Raw genomic sequence first — 14,490 nt, forward strand, 5'->3', positions numbered from 1 at the left:
AAGATTTGTGTTGTAAATTTAGTAATTTGTTTATTATCTCATATAGCGCGAACAAATTTACTGATGACACTATATTCTACTCTGCCATTGTAAGAAATAAGTGAGCTAAAATGCGACTTAAATTACCTACTCTATCTTTACCTTGAAGAGGAAAAGCTGCCTCTTATATTTTAATTTTGTGATTGTTTTAGAATATGGCCCAAATAACCCAAATAAATATAAATAGGGATAATGTTATTGCATTTGTAACCCAATCCATTTTAAACAGCCTTGTTCAATTACAAAATTCTTGTATCGAAAAATCTTTTTTGTACTCAGCTTATGATTTTGGAGTACCAGAAGGTATCTCCGATTTAATTTTTTTCTTATGCCATTCTCTCTCATAACCAAACCCTAGAATGAATTAATGGGTGTGCGTGTTGATTTTGTAGATGGGCACTAGCATTGATGATGGTGATAATGATAATATGGTGGGCCATTCCCTGAAGATTTGATGATGGACATTCTACAAAGTTTGCCTGTTAAGTGTTGTTGCGATTCAAATGCATAAGCAAGAACTGGTACAATCTTATCAATAGCCCTGTCTTTGTACGTAAACACTTTAATTATCATGGAAACAAGAAACGCCCCAAAATGCTCTTTCATGACTACTACACCGAATCATATGATTCGATTCCTATGGCCATAATTTCTGAGGAGGATTCAGAAGGAGGAACCCCTTTAATTAAGAAACCTTATCATCTCCGGGGTTTTGGTGTTGATAAGTTCTTCGATGGTCCTGTGGATGGCGTGTTTTCGCTTAGTGAAAGAAAGTTAGGAACTGACTATGACCCTCTTTTGAGACTGTGGAATCCTGCAACCAGGGTGATAACCACTCTCCCTCCAGTCCCCTTCAAGCTTCAACCATTTCTCGAAAATACGGATAACTATTGTGGGTTTGGATTCGATCCCCCCTTTACAAGTAACTACAAGGTGGTTTGGGTCCACCAGTTCTCTTATTACGACGGTATGTTCGGGCGATCATATGGAGCCGTCTATTCCTCTTCTACCAACTCTTGGAGAATCCTTAAACATAAACATCACAAAATTCTCAACTCCACCCATAGTATTAACACTACTTGTAATTCTTCCGGTTACCTGAATGCAACTTATTACTGGATAGACAACAGTGACTGCAGCCTTCTTTCATTTGACTTTGGCAATGAGGTGTTCCGTAAGAATAGAGGGCTACATGTTCCACGTGTTTGTTCTACCGTATTGATATTGCGTGATGGCTCCATAAACATCATGGCTGAAGGTTTCAACTCAGAATTTACTTTATGGCTTATGATCGAACCTGGTGTTTGGAACAAACTTCTTACCTTTCAATGCTCTTCACTTATTGAGCCTTTGTATCATGGCTTATGGGATTCTACCACTGTCATTTTCCTTGATAGGAGTAGTTGGCTCTTCTCTTACGATATTGTGACCCAGGAAACAAAGCATCTTCGATTTCAACATCAGGGCGAACTTTATTTTTGTAGTGTTCATTATTATGACGAGAGCTTAGTAACAATTAAGTGAGGAAAAATAGATCTAGACCAACCATTCATGTAGCTTAACTGAAATATTTTGATGTTTGCAGCTAAGACATGGCTTATTTAAGGTCAAGTTCTTCAAGCAGTTTGCTTTACACAATTGCTGCATCTATTGTTTATCGCAATGTTGATGCCTTGCTTTATCGAAACTGATTTATTTTATGAGTTTGATTTCTTCATGGCTTCAGTTTGAGGTTCCAAATGGGATTGCATTAATATGCCAGTACAAGGCACATTGGCTAGTTTAGTATAGACTATAACATAGAGAAGAGGACAGTTGCAACATTAATTTGCCAGAGCTCTTCAGGCTGTGAATTGAATTCTTACACTTAAAAAGCTCTGCAACTGTATCTCACCAACTGTTGGTGAACAATTTGACATGTCTTAATTTAACAAATCCTTTCCCCACGGAAAAATTCGAATAGGTCGATCAATCAGTAATTTCACATTCCCTTCTGGGATTGCAGCAGTCATTTCTTAACTAAAAGTTCTCAGCTATGATGTTAAGATCCGGGGAGATGAGACATCTTGGATTTCAATATCAGGGCCAGAGGAGTAGGTGTAGATTTTATTATTACAAGGAGAACTTAGTAACAATTCAAGGCATCAGTTTTTATTGTATGTGTTGTTCTACAGAATAAAGAGAAGAAGAAAACAATAGTTTGAGGGTAAAAATATTCTTCTTGTTTATTCATTCACATCTGAGAATATAAATAGACAAAAGACTCCTATTCTATTTCTAACTCAGAAACTAATAAAATCCTATTCTATCTTCAACTAAGATACTAATAAAATCCTATTCTATCTCGAATAAATAACTGAATTTTAGAAATAAAATTACTAAACCAAAAAGAAAAATAACAACAAATAACTCAATACTTCAACACTCCCCCTTGAAATGTTTGCTGGTAACTCTAAGTTGTTCACGAAGAGTTTCTTTGGGAAGAACTTTGGTAAATACATCAGCAAGCTTCACTCCCTCTTTGGTCTCAGCAATTTCATTGAACATCTCAATACATTTCTTCACAAGGTTCTTCCTAATCACCTTGAGAATCTTGTTTTGTTGTAGCATTTCACGAGAGATGTTGAGAGGCAAATCATGAGAGTCCAAAATACCCTTTACAAATCCAAGGTACTTGGGCATAAGCTCCTTACAATTATCCATAATGAACACCCTCCAGACATATAACTTGATGTTGTTCATCTTTTTCCGAGCTTCAGATGTTAACATAGTATCTTGCTTCAAGAAAACTGCAAGCTCCTCATCTTCAAAAGCCTCGGCTAAAGCTACAACAATATTTTTTTTACTGTGGAGGGATTACGCCCTTGAATATTTAGTCCAGAATTCTTTTCCTGACATCTTTCCAGGAACAAAGTTTAAATATGCTTGGCAACAGTTGGTTTCTCAGCAAAAAATCTGATGAATAACCTCTGGAGTCAAGTTAAATGTAACTTTGTTCGTCTGACCATCGGATAATGGTTTTACATACCACATGTCATTTTTTAAAGCTACCTGCTGTTTTGGCTTCTTGTTTTCAGTATGCTCCAGCAGCCTGTTCCTAACAGCCCAAAATTCAGACTCTGATAGAATACCTCCAATGACCAATTTTCTGTGGAGTTTCTGCAGTAACTTAATTCGAAGCCCCATTTCTGTTGCAGTGAGTTGCTCATCACGGGAACATCAGGTTTTTCGGAAGCAGCTTTCCCCACTTCCCCACAAGCTGCAATTGCTGAGGCAACAAAGTCCCGACACCGGTCATGGTCAGGTAAGCTATCAAACTCGAATCGATAATTTCCACCCTGATCTTGTGTAAGATTAAGTAGAGCCTGTTTACTTGAACCCTCATCGTCTTTCTTGGGCTCATCATCTTCATCATTATTGATTTCTTTCTCTCAGCCCAGAGGTAAATTGGATAGCTAATGAATTCAGACTGCTTCTTTATGAGGTCCTTGATTCTCAGTTCTTCCAAGTACTCCAGCTGGTCTTCCTTGAGGAGGATAGTTATCTTTGTTCCTCTGCCCAATTTCTCAACATTTACATCTCTCGTAACAGTGAATGAACAACCTACTTATGATTCCAAGATATATTGCTCATCATCGTTGTGCCTGGTGGTCACAATAACCTGATCACATTGACTACTTCGACAAACTTGCTCAAAATTTGAGTTTCAATTCAAAGGAAAACTTCTCTTTATTATTTCAACTGTAATCACTTCTTGGCCGCTAGATTCGGAAGCAGCACAACTTCTATCTTTGAACAATAACAAATAATCTTGTTCTGGCATTTGACCAACACTCAGTAGATTTTGGTCAAGATCAGGTACCAATAAAACATCTTAAATAAATTTAGTACCTTTGGGAGCTTCAATTGCCATAGTTCCTTTACCGACAATCTCCAACTTGGTTTTATCCGCCAACTTGACACTACCTTTGGCAGATTTTAATTTCGTAAAATATTCTTGTTTGCTGGTCATGTGTTGAGTGCAACCACTGACCAAAAACCATGTGTTTTTATTATTCAATCTTGTTGCAGCCATCGCCATAAACACAAACTCCTTCTGTTCTTCAACTTTTGAAACGTTGGTTTTTTGCGTTTTGTTGGTTGTTCTCCTTCTTCACTCTGCAAAACCTTTCAATATAACCAAGCTTATTGTAATATCTACACTGGAGAGGTGGTTTCTTCCTCTTAAACCAACAATCATCCTCTTTAAGATTGATTTTTCTACAATACTTGCATGGAGGAAAGTTTTCTCTTTTCTTGACTCCATTGCGAGAATCGCCTTGATTATTTCTACTAGAATTAGTAGAAGTTTCTGGGATTGTACCTTCTTCTTGCATCTGCATCTTTCCTTTGAACTTGGCTTGAAGAGCAGTTTCAGTAGCTTCTTCTAGTGATACAAGAATTACAAGGACAACACAAAACACACTTCAAAATCAGTCCACAAGATCAAAGATCCGTGGACCCTTTTGAAGACCACACTCGAATTCAACAAACAACAACAAGAACACAATGTATTGATGTGTTTATCACCTAAAAATAGTTAACAACAAACTATGTTAACAACAACAAGATGAAGAACAACAACAATGGAACAAGAACAACAAGTCACAGATTTGAATTACAAGAACACAAACAAATGATTACAACATAAACAAAATGGATAGATAGTTAGACCTTGGTTGGTAGAATCTTAAGAATCCAAGAATATGGTAATCTTGGACCCTTAACACTACACAAAATGGTTAACCTAACTCCTACGTTGACACAAGAGGAACTTTACCTCCTCTAAACACCAACGTCTCAAGCCAACATTAAAACACAAGTGATATCCACACTTGTTTCCCTCATTTCGGTGTGGTGGCTATTCCAATCCCTATAAATAAAGGTCTTTCATGTTTCAAGTCTTACATCAATGAACAACTAATGAGAAAAATACCTAAAATGTTCTATTTATATTCTATAACAAGACAAGACAAAATGACAACAATGCCCTTAAAGGGTAGGGTAGCCATGGAGTGCATTTGGACCCAATGAAGTGACCAAAATACCATTAATGAAGATGACCAAATCATGACCCATTAAGTGTTTTCCAAAACCGTGAGTCCTCAAGTCTTCGATGCTCCAAGCAATCTTCCACACACGGCCTTGCTTGTGCTCAAAATGGGTCTTTCTTGCATATTCTTGTGCCCTCGGGGTGACCAAGTCTTGAGCCTTTAAATGATGACCTCCAATCATGTCTTCAAAAATTAAGATGGCCATTTGACTTGTATCATCCTTCCCTTCTTGAAAAGGATTCGACCTCGAATCCAAACCTTGCAAGAACAAAGAGAAGACAAACAAGCACCACATCCTTATGACATGAGGGTTAGAGTTAGTACAATAAACAACATCAACATGCCAAGGAGGTAAACACTTGAGATATAACCACACGTCCTTTGTTGTAATCACGAGGGACTTAGAAAAAAAATTACAAAGGAGTTGGCGAAAGGAATACCATCAAGGGGTTGTGTCCTAATTAAAAGTAAAGTCCACCTAACACATATAACAATATCACTCAAACAAGTGGACCGACTAACAACTATCCATCCTTCACACTCTAAGAAGTTACTGAGATTGAATGAGAGACGTAACCAAAGGCTTAGGTCTTGGCCACTCTCACTTTCCCCTAGGGTATCATCCTCAAAATTAAGCAAGCCCTCGTTATCACTATTGAAAATATCATGAACTAAAAGAGGGTTGAGAAAGGTGTTCCATAAGTCAACTTCAAATAAAGGGTTCCCATGCATGCACTTACCACAAGTTTCAAAATTTCCACTAGGAATATGCCCAGCATAAGAAACACATAAAGACAAAGTAGATGGCATTTCTAAGAACATATCACCTTCTTTTTCACAAGAGTTGTCCTCACATACATACAAACCATCTCGGGAAGCCAAAGAACCAAAATTAAAATCATTTTCACAAAGACAATCACAACTCGGGTTTTCTAAATATTCAAGCAAATCAAGATCATCTACGCCCGGTTGATCATTTTGCTCACCCTCACTAGTTGTTGGCAATTCACATACCAACGTAAACTCACCTTGTTTTTCACAAGGGTCAACTAGTGTGTGAATACTTTCGTAACTTGGTAATGGAACCTTAGTCAAGTTGTAAGTGCTAGCACCAGATGGACACAAATCATTCTCACGAGGAGAATCAATTTTGTCATCTAAAGGATCAACTAGTGCTTGTGTATCTACAACAAGATTTTGGTTCTCATGTGACCTAACAATATCAAGAGTATCACAAAATGAAGACTCATGCACACCTACACAAGGTAAAACCGCAACTATGTTCATATGAGTGTAAGGAATAATATTTTTACCTCGTAGCTCACATGAGCTACGTCTTCATCTTGACGTGTGTTGGGTAGCCCACTTGCTCCCTTGGAACTCCCATATGATCAAACCTTTCATTTATCACTTCCCATTAACGGGTAATGGCTTCAAGTTTAGCCAAAATAGCACTTGCAGCCACGAGTTCCATCGTAATTGCACCTAAAAAACAAAAGAAAAGAACAAGTCTACAAAATAAAACACAAGTTAGTTCGAAACAACCTCACCACACTCTCACACACTTGATCATTTCACTCTTGGATTCACAAGTGTTGCAAGTCAGCTTGTAGTTTGTGATGAGCCGAGGGGTGAGTCTTGTAAGGTCCCGCAAATTTCCCTCTTGGATTCATTCACATATGAGAATATAAATAAACAAAAGACTCCTATTCTATTTTCAACTAGGATACTAATAAAATTTTATTCTATTTCAACTAAATAACTGAATTTTAGAAATATTATTACTAAACCAAAAAGAAAAATAACAGCAAATAACTCAATACTTAAATAGTATGTAAATATTAAGGCACTATTGAATTGGCTAGTTTAAGCATAGAAATGAAACACACAGAAAAGTTAATAGTTCAGGCATAAACCAGCAGTTAATATTCAATGCCTTCACGATTCTCCCAAGACAGGTACACAATTGAGAAGATTTTTCTAAGCCTCTTTAGGCCTGTCTATTGGATCCCCACACCTAGAAAGCTCTACAAGTGCATCCTCCAACTGTAGGTGAACAATTTGATACGTCTTTGTTTACCAAACCCTTTCCCCATGCAAAAATTTGGATAGGTCTATCCATCTGTAATTTCACATTAGCGTCTTTCTCTAGCTGCAAGCAGTACTTATCAAAGCTCGTTTTTCTCTAGCTATAAGCAGTACTTATCAAAGCTCTCAACACTTACGTGCAGTCGGAAATCAAGGGCTACCAAGAGTTTCATCTCCAGCTTGTTCAGTTCTGCTGTGGTTGTTGTAGCAGCTAAAAAAAGACAAAAACTTCGATACATTAACAATGAGCTTTTGTGAAAATTTGAACGAGTATGGCTAGAATACTTACTCATCGTCAACAAACTTGACATCCAACATGATGCTAGTGATTAGAATCCGGTGAACATTAAGAGACGTCAATAAACAACCAGTCAGGTTGAGGAATCTCTCCAAGTATACATATGCAACCACGAAAAGAGAAGGGCTGCAGTTGGAGTACTTAAAAATGCGTTCAATGTACTATTGAACTGTCAAGACAGGGGCTCTTGTGCCATGAAACACAGTTAGATGACAGAGTGGCTTCTTTCGGTTTTAGTAGTGCTAGAATTTATGTTCTAGTTAGTTCAAGCGTGAATCTATTCTTTGCTGTCATCATGTCAAGCATTTCCATTGGAATCCACACACAAAACCTATTGACTTTTACCCTGCAATTATTTGACTTTGCTCACTGGAACAAAGTTCTTGATAAAGAAAATTGTTGGGATTTATTTCTAACCTAAATCAGTGGCTAGCTCTTGGGTTATGCAAGTCAACAAATTTCCTTTGAATATCTGACAAAAAAGATATAACTGTGATGTGTTTTATGTTGCAAAACAACCTTGCCCGAGTTTAGAAGCCAGCAAGCCTATAAGCTCTTTCGTATTAGCAAACTACCAAATGGCTGGTGCTAGAAGTTTTCAGGGGAATGATCTAGAAAAAGATTGGAATGAGCACCCTTCTGCTTGTAGAATAAATTTCACGTCCTTTTAGTTTGGCACCCAGCTAGGACGGTTGGCTTGAGTTCATAGTAATTTATACTTGAAGGTGGTATGGTTCACACTTGGAGAGTAAAACTCTATTCGTACTCGAGCACTCTAAATTTTACCATTTGTCCAGATGCTTCGTCATCTTCCATTTGTTCGACATGCAATTCTAACTCCATTGCTGTAACAGTTGGGGCTGTTGTGGGATTGGCAGCTTACCGTGTTTATGCTGCCTAGAAGAATGCATCCAGTTGAGATGGTGTGAAGCAAAATATGCGAGTCATGGTTGTTGGATTCCTAGTATATGAAAGAAGTGTGAATGGAAAAATGGAGAATAAAATGGTGGAGGGAAAGGAAACACTAAAATGGAAAGTGTACTCCCAAATTAGAAAGTTTACTCTTTCTCCCACATTGGTGGAAGAAGAGAACTTGAAAGTGTTTATAATCAAGAACACTTACTCCACATTCCAAGTGAGGCAAGAAATAATAGATGTCTTGCGCCATCGTCGTTGTTGCTTGAATTTGGATTTGGCAAATGATCAATCGATGAGATCTATCTTTTTGGACAAACTTTATTTGAATTCCAAAGTTTTGGATTTGGTAAATGATCGATGAGATCTATCTTTTTGAATAAACTTTATTTGAATTCTGAAGAATGCCAAGGAAAAATGCAGTAAAAAACAGTTGCACTGTTTCAAGTGAACTGATGTTGCATTGTTTTCGAACTAGTGTTTCAGAAATGATCCATTGTTCTGTACTGAGGCTGTAATGGTTCGAAATGTGCTTCAGAAGGATGTAGTCCTTCAGTGAAGTGACACACTGATTCATGAAATGAGTTGACTGTTCAGGAAAAGATGCAATCTTTGATGAACAGACATGAACTTACAGCAAAGGTGTAACCTTTGGAATGAACCATTGCCTCTTTTAAGAAGAGGCATGTTGTGGCTATATAAACCTGGTTTCTTCCACAGTTTAGTACGAAATTTTCAGATTAAAACCTCTCTTCTTGTCTAAAAAATATTCTGTGTGATCACTCAAAACGTTCTGTGAATTCGAAGATATTCCAACCGTTTGAGATACCGCTACTGTTGGTCTGTTAGCCATTTTATCCTGAAAGGAAAAATTCCACAACCTCGGGTACAGTGAGGGGGATTATTTCCTTAAGAAAAATCCGTGAATTTGGACGACTTGGCTATTTTCTGTTTCATCTTAATTTCTGCAAAATAAAATACACCTCTTGAAAAGGTCATTTGATCTTGTTTTGAGGATATTTGATATACTTCATTGTGTTCTTGTTTATACTTGAACTCAAGTTGAAGTTGGTGTTGTAATATACAGATTCTGTGTACCCAAAGTACAAACAAAATAACAATGGTTTCAAATATCAAGTTTCCTCTCGTGCAATGGTTTATTGTCTGGTTTTCTGCTAGTATGCATCTCTCTGAATTCCAACTTGGGAGAGAAATACAATTATTGTTGTTGTGATCACTGCTTTAGATCTGTTGTTACATATTTAGCTGCTTTTTCAGTTAATTGTTGTAGGATGATATTATATTTTTGCAATGCTGTCGGGTGTTTCCCGTATATTGTCTCGGATGCTTGAAGAACCAAGCTTCCCATAATATTATCCAATTTCCTAGTTTGGGTTGTTACTTGATGGGCAATTTTCTGGGGACATGCTCAGAATTCTATTTGAATAGGATTTGTATTTGGTGTTCCAATTCTCTGTAGCATTTTAACTTGTAACGAGTAGGTTCATTCTGTTGCCGATATGGCGTGGTTATATTTGTTACCAAATAACTAAACAGCGCATGCCACTATTCCAATTTCCATGTATGTGCAGGAAGACATTTTCCTTGGGACAAATAGGTAAACAGCTCCTTGAACCTTGTTAGGGGTTCGGCCGAACCCCATTCGACTGAAAAATACACCATTAATACATGATTAAAATTATTTTTATGTATTTATAATAGGTGTTGAACCCCCTTTCGGTTAGTTTTTCTTCCAATATTGAACCCCTTAGTTGAAATTTTGGCTTCCCCTCTAAAGTTATTGATGTTTTTCATTTAGACATATTAGGCATTTACTTATTAGAGACTTCAGCCTCAACCGATGCTATTGTGCAAAAAATATAACTATCTCATAAAAGGTAAAGTGTGTGGTTCTCAATCTTGTCTAGCATGACAAATGGACGTACAAATTAGTGATGCGTGGTAATTAACAGAGAAGACTCATCCTCTCCAGCATCTTTAAGAATTTTATTATGTTGTTATCAAGAAAGCGTTGCGTTGTAAATTTTGGGAATTTGTTTTACGATCTGTGGATAAATTTACTAGTGACTTTATATTCTACTCTGCCATTTTAACAAAATAAGTGAGAGCTAAAATGCTACTTAAACTTCCTACTCTTATCTTTATTTACATTGAAGAGGAAAAACAAAGAAAATGATGCCTCTTGTATTTTAATTTGGTGATTGTTTTAGAATATTGATGTGCGCATTTGTTGTTTGCGAGCAACATTAGAGCAACAATAATAACAACAACATGCTTAGTGTATTCCTATAAAAGTGGGGTCTCAGGAGGAAAAAATATAAGCAATGCATACCACTACCTCATATGTTCAAATGCATCAGCAAGAATTGGTACAATCTTATCAATAGTGCCACGGCCCAAATTTGGGATCGTGATGACACCTATTCCATCCTTCGTGATAGGTAAGCCAAATACCCAATTTCAAGAACAACATCTCAAATTTACAGAAGCGGAAGAAAATAAGAACATAACCTATCCCGAATAATCTCATGAGTAGATTAATAGACTTGGAAGTCACTAATACAAGCCATTAAGTATAGAACCAAAAGAAAGTTCGAGTCTTTCAAAATGCAAAAAATGCTCAAGTATAAGGCCAAAGGAGATTTCAGTTGTCTCTAAAGCCAATAGCAGCTACCTCGAATCTCCAATGATGCTAGCAAAGAAGGAATCACAGGAATCAATATCCGGAGGTCGTCTGGTCTGTACCTGCACATAAGGTGCATAAAAAGGAAGAGTGAGTACGAAACCACGTATACTCAGCAAGCATCGTCGACCGACCTTATTTTAAAGTGGTGACGAGTGGCACCACGTCAATCATCTAAAAAAAACATACAACCTGCACTCAGGAAAACCATCATAATCTAACTGAATAGTCAAGTTTAACAATCATAAGGATATCATAACACAATCCAAGAAATTCTCAATCCGGTGAAATAAAGAACACATATACGATAAGTACAAGGTCAACAAATACACTTTAACCAATCTGAACCAAATGAATCAATACAATGTGATGTAATGAAATGCATATGCTATGTACACACCTACCGAGCAATGACTTCAAGGTCAGGACCCATGGGGGACTTGCAAGGTCCATGTATTGTGCAGGCGTGCACTCCGACCCCAATAAATATATTTTGTAGGTGTGTACTTTGATCCCAATAAATATATTGTGCAAGCATGTATTCCTATCCTAATAGATATATTGTGCAGGCGTGCACTTCGATCCCAATACATATACTGTGCAGGAGTGCTATCCGATACTAATAAATATATATAATATTGTGCAGACGTGCACTCCGATCTCAATAAATATATTGTGCAGGAGTGCACTACGATCCTAATAAATATATTGTGCAGGCGTGCACTCCGATCCCAATAAATATATTGTGCAGGCATGCACTCCGATCCTAATAGATATACTGTGTAGGCGTGCACTCCGATTCCAATACATATGTTGTGCAGGTGTGTTTTCCAATCTCAATAAATATATATAATATTATGCAGGCGTGCACCCTGATCCCATATGAAATGTAACGCACGATGTGCAACTCTGACCTCAAATCATCAATAAAGTCATGCAAAACACTTCATGTCTCAAGTCAAATTAGACATCAATTTCAAAGTTAATTCAATTTATCAAGTGAGAGTATTCTCATTAGATAGCTTTTTTCACAATTTATCTACCATAGTAAATTAGTCCATCGAACTAGCAATTAGGAAAAACAATTCAAAACATACAATTAACTTATTTTATCCCCTCAAACAATGTTTGGTACCCGCATAGATGCTCGTCACAATCATCTATATGGGACCCCCATTCCCCATTACTCTCGTTACACATAACTAACAACACAAGCACTTTGAAAAAGAGTCTAAGAAAAATCTCAACTTACCTTAAGAGAAGCCCAAACGTCAATCAACAAACTTTCCCTTCCGTAAAGTATTTGAACGGTCAAAATCTGTTCAAATATAATCCCTAATTCAAAATTCTTACCCTAAACACCCTAAATCGAAAATTTAATTTCTCTAACTATCGGAAACTGAACCAGTGCACGAGAAACAGTAAACTGGTGTACCTTCAATTACATAGGACTATTGGACATAAACCCATTTTATCACTATTGTTCACCCATTAACAAATCTTTCATTCTCATTAACCTACTGTCCAATAATTACAAATAGTCATTATAAATTATTGACTAAAACTATCTTAAATTCGGAACTAATAATAAAACTACCTACTGCCTCACGTTTTACTTAAAAGTAGTAATTTAGTAGGAAATATAACCTGGCTAGCTTAGTTTATAAAGGAACTGTAAAAAAATACTTACATATTGGATACTAAAATCCCCCATTCACGCCCTTTTCTAATTCACACTGTTGGACAATAAAATTATCGAGTGCGAAAAATAAATAATTCGAGATAAGAAAATATTGCAACAATCAATTTTATTGATTTCAATGCGAGTGTTACAATCTCTATGAATCCTCTGATTCGCTTTTTCAAATGTAAATTCAAGGGCTTGAAGCTTAATCTTGAATTTGAACTTGATTTGATGGACTTAAGAGACTTAATCTTGACTTGTGCTTGAATTCAAGGGCTTTTGAGCTTGTTCTTGAATATTGCGGTCTAGATCTTGAATCTTGATGAACTTGATTTGAATGTCTGAGCTTTTTAGAGAAATTATGGAGAAATTATGGAGTTTGATCCACGAGCTTTCTCTTGCTACTTGTTAGAATTCTAGGGGTCTTGGGGGTTTTCTTTCTAAATTATGAGCCCCTATTTATAGTTGTAGGAAAGGAAGAGTCATGATAAATATGGATTTCCTTTGACCAATCAGATTTAAGTGATGTGGCGCCGTTTATGGGCTTTTATTTCATAGACCTGCTGCATCAGTTTGACATGTGGCACGGTCCTATTGGCTCCTTCACTTGACTTGGCATGCCACGTCATTTGACACGTGGTGCTTATTTGGGTCTCTAGAATATGACAATATCTTAGACTTAGTAAAGTGGGTTCATCATTTGTAGCCCAAATTAATGGACTAACCCAATAAATATTGGGTCTTATTTAAATCCATACTTATTTGAACTTAAATAATTAATTCAATTATATTAATCCGCAATATTTATTTGGGACTAATATATTTTGAATTTAATATAATTTTAACTTTGTACGGATTTAAATTTAATAAAATTGTATCGCCCACAAATTCCCCCTACTTCAAGACTTGTCGAGACATTTATTATTTGGAGACTAGCCTTGAAGTATGATTATGTAAGCATGTTTCCTTCGTGCTTCAACGATCCTCATACCTATGAATACCTCATTCAAAAAAAATTAAAGCCGAACCATATTGATATTGCCTCTCAAAACTCTCTCATTTTTTCCATGAATTTCTACACTTAAGACCCATTGGTGAGGCATGATATCCAATTTCAAACAGATTTCGGCAGACTTTTTCATCGCCTTACTTAATCAGTTATAAAAATCTTCCGATTTGAACTTAGATTGGAGAAGCAAAGAACCTCCACTTTGAATTCGTATGGGAGAAGGAAATAATCTCCAATTTGAATTTGGAGATGGAAGTTATTTCAATCTGAATTTATATTGGAGAAGAAAACAATCTCCAATTTGAATTTGGAGATGAAAACTATTCAAATCTGAATTTATATTGGAGAAGGAAACAATCTCCAATTTGAATTTGGAGATGAAAATTATTTCAATCTGAATTCATATTGGAGAAGGAAACATCCATCCTACAACTCTATAAAGAGAGGTAGTTTCTACACTTTTTCAATATCAATTTTGGGGTTTCCAAGTCATCAATAATATTAAGGTAATTTCTTTTGCTCCCACTTTTCTCTTATTTTTGTCACTTTTTTTTAGCACAGCATGTTAATGGTAGAAAATTCATATCTCATTGTAGGAATATTGAAATCATGATCCGTTTGATGTTACAGAAACTAGACTTCAAGATCTAGAACATATTC

The 14,490-nt window shown here is 36.5% G+C and overlaps 2 pseudogenes; one reads left to right on the plus strand and one right to left on the minus strand.

Annotated features, from left to right (window-relative positions):
- The first annotated feature begins 240 nt into the window (after positions 1–240).
- LOC107879804 lies at positions 241–1,685 on the plus strand (annotated as a pseudogene).
- Positions 1,686–7,149: 5,464 nt separating this feature from the next.
- LOC107879331 lies at positions 7,150–8,361 on the minus strand (annotated as a pseudogene).
- Positions 8,362–14,490: the final 6,129 nt, after the last annotated feature.

Source organism: Capsicum annuum, chromosome 8, assembly GCF_002878395.1.
Source record: "Capsicum annuum cultivar UCD-10X-F1 chromosome 8, UCD10Xv1.1, whole genome shotgun sequence".
NCBI classification, from domain to species: Eukaryota; Viridiplantae; Streptophyta; class Magnoliopsida; order Solanales; family Solanaceae; genus Capsicum; species Capsicum annuum.